This window comes from Triticum aestivum, unplaced genomic scaffold (genome assembly GCF_018294505.1).
Source record: "Triticum aestivum cultivar Chinese Spring unplaced genomic scaffold, IWGSC CS RefSeq v2.1 scaffold267576, whole genome shotgun sequence".
NCBI classification, from domain to species: domain Eukaryota; kingdom Viridiplantae; phylum Streptophyta; class Magnoliopsida; order Poales; family Poaceae; genus Triticum; species Triticum aestivum.
The window spans coordinates 1-2,602 of NW_025245670.1; the positions used below are offsets into that span (position 1 = coordinate 1).

The 2,602-nt window shown below is 36.4% G+C and overlaps 1 long non-coding RNA gene across 1 annotated transcript; it reads left to right on the plus strand.

Annotated features, from left to right (window-relative positions):
- Positions 1-9: 9 nt before the first annotated feature.
- Positions 10-2,523, plus strand: LOC123177093 (uncharacterized). Its single transcript, XR_006488768.1, has 2 exons — positions 10-1,993; positions 2,113-2,523. It is a non-coding gene; the product is annotated as an uncharacterized lncRNA (long non-coding RNA).
- Positions 2,524-2,602: the final 79 nt, after the last annotated feature.

The following is a 2,602-nucleotide window of genomic DNA, read 5'->3' on the forward strand; positions in this document are numbered from 1 at the left end:
GTAACTTATGTGTGTCCTTAACGATCTTTTGCTAATTCAACCTGTTAAGCACTATACTTGTGTAAAATGTCAAATTTATTCGTAGCTAGATTATTTTCAGACAGCGGTTTTTTCTTTTGCTGGCTTCTAGAATAAGCTGGAATAAGCTGCCCCCTACCCAGCTTAAATTTTTTTGGTTGGGCTTCTAGAATAAGCTGGGTAGGGGACAGCTTATTCTAGAAGCTCAAAAAAGCCATCAAAAGAACTGGCCCTAATATTTGTTTGTAATGTTTCATTCTTTACTGCTGTGTGCTAAGTATGTTTCTCCTATTTGCATTAATTTAACTAATTTGAAGCGCATGTCTTGTAATTAATCTTTAATATTCTATGTTGACTATGCTTGCTACCTAATTGTAACAATCAAGTTATAAACATTATTTTTCACTCTGCTTGCTACCTATGTTGGGGGCCCCTAAAAAGTTTTGTGAAATTGTATGTACTCAATGGATCACTCAATTTTCTAAATGTTTTTTCTTCGAACTATACCTTTTCACTTTGAGTTTTGCTAGTCCCTTGAGTTTTATCTTTGTGTGACTCTATGTTTATATGTATAATATATTTCTTAGCCAGTTAGCTCAAATTGTGCGGAACTTTGATCTCAACTTTATTTTAGAACTGGTAGCTTTTATTGTTTTTTCTTCTGTTTCCACCTTATAATTGTGAATATTTCGTCTATAAATAGAATGAAGTTATTGAATAAATCAGAATTATCTCAGTGCGATTTCTGCTTTATAATATAGGATATGATTGTACTATGTTGCAGGCGTGCATGTAGAGTCTAACTGCTTATTTCGTTTGATTTGTTTTCACTTTTTGGTAGCGGGAGGCATTTTGACCTTATGTGCACTGTTACTTATTGTGCCACAGTGTTGGAATTCCTTGTTTCACACTTGTCTTTTTATGGATCATAATGTTACTTTCTCGTTTGTCATGAATTCAGATAGCAGGTGTGCATGTAATTTTATTGTTTAGTTCATATCTGCTTGATTTTGTCCCATTTTAGTTAAAAAACTGGTTGTAGAACACATTTTATTATGTTTTTGACACTGTTGTATGCTATCTTACATGGCAGCAGGTCTGTGCATATGTTTATGATGTTCATACATTTTACTTCTTACATATCATAATGTATCTACTTTCCTGTTGGTCATGAATTCAGATAGCAGGTCTGTGCATGTAGTTTGATTATTTATTTCATATCTGCTTGATTTTCTGTTTCTCTTAAAAAACTGGTAGCTGAAGCCATTTTGACGTTTTTGACACCGTTATTTATTGTGAAGTTCATATATGTAATTTATTTCCAAACATCTTATTGTGTTGTACAACTTGGCCATGTATTTTGACTTGAAGTTCATAGTACCACATAATCTAGTTAATTTGGTTTTTCATGAAAAACCATTGTTATAGCATTGTTTTGAATGTGGCTATTTTTCTATCTCCGGTAGTGCACTCTGCATAAACTTTTTTGTTCCAAATTTGTAGTGTGATTGCGGCACATTGTGTGGGTTAATTACAGTCGGCCTCTTTTCAATAGCATCTGGCTCTTGTGTTTACATATTTTGGGGCGGAGGGAGTAGTTGATTGATGATGTAAAATAGCAGTTGATTGTTCCTTTAATAGGAAAGGGTTGCTGTGCCGTTACCTTTCTTGGTTGGAATATGTTTTAAGCTTACTTGAAATGGTTCATACTGATTTTGTTTTGCTTTGTTTTGTGTGTTTGACTTGGAATGTTAATTCCAAATTACTATATTTTGACTTGGAATGTACATTGCAGGTACTTCTATAAGTATATGCACGGGGAATGAGGCAGCGATGAAATGCACAAGATGGAGAAGACGCTGAGGAAGACAGTTGAACGTGTGGATGAGAAGGTCCAGTTGATCAAGGATGCGAATGGGTTTTGTCCTCCCAGGCCTAAGCTGTTCGACAGCCTTCCTATGCCTCAACAGAAAAAGTAAAGATTAAGCAAGACCTATCCATTTGTCTAATTTGAACTTTTGTTACAAGTCTTACTTATGTCTTTCTGAAGATGGGTCTCGAACTGAGAAACTAACTTCCAAATTTTCTGCCCAGGTGAACGCAAGAACGAAACAGGGCGCCAGTCTCTTGCTGTTCTACATCAAGCATACGGTTCCTTATTGTAAATCTGCTGGGCTACAACAAGCATACGGTTCCTTACTGTAAATCTGCTGTGCTACGTTACCGATACTTGTCTCTTGCTGTATATGCGCTGTGCTACGTCAAATATCCCGCCCGCCTCTTGCTGTAAATCAGCTTTGCTAACCTCAAGGATGGATGTTTGACACTGATTTTGTTGGTGTTGAAAGGTTTACACCGTACAAATGTTGTAGTACGTACAATACTATTTTTAATTGTTTGGCAGGCTACATAGTGATTTGGGTTGTGAAGATCAACACTCGCTCAGAATATATTGTTTTGTACTAGGAAACAATTTTGTGCCCATTTAAATGTTGTGTTCTTCAATGATGGCCTGAGGGCTGGTTTCTCGACATTTCTTGATCCCTGAATAGGTGAGGCGTCGCCACCGCTCTTTTACCCAGTC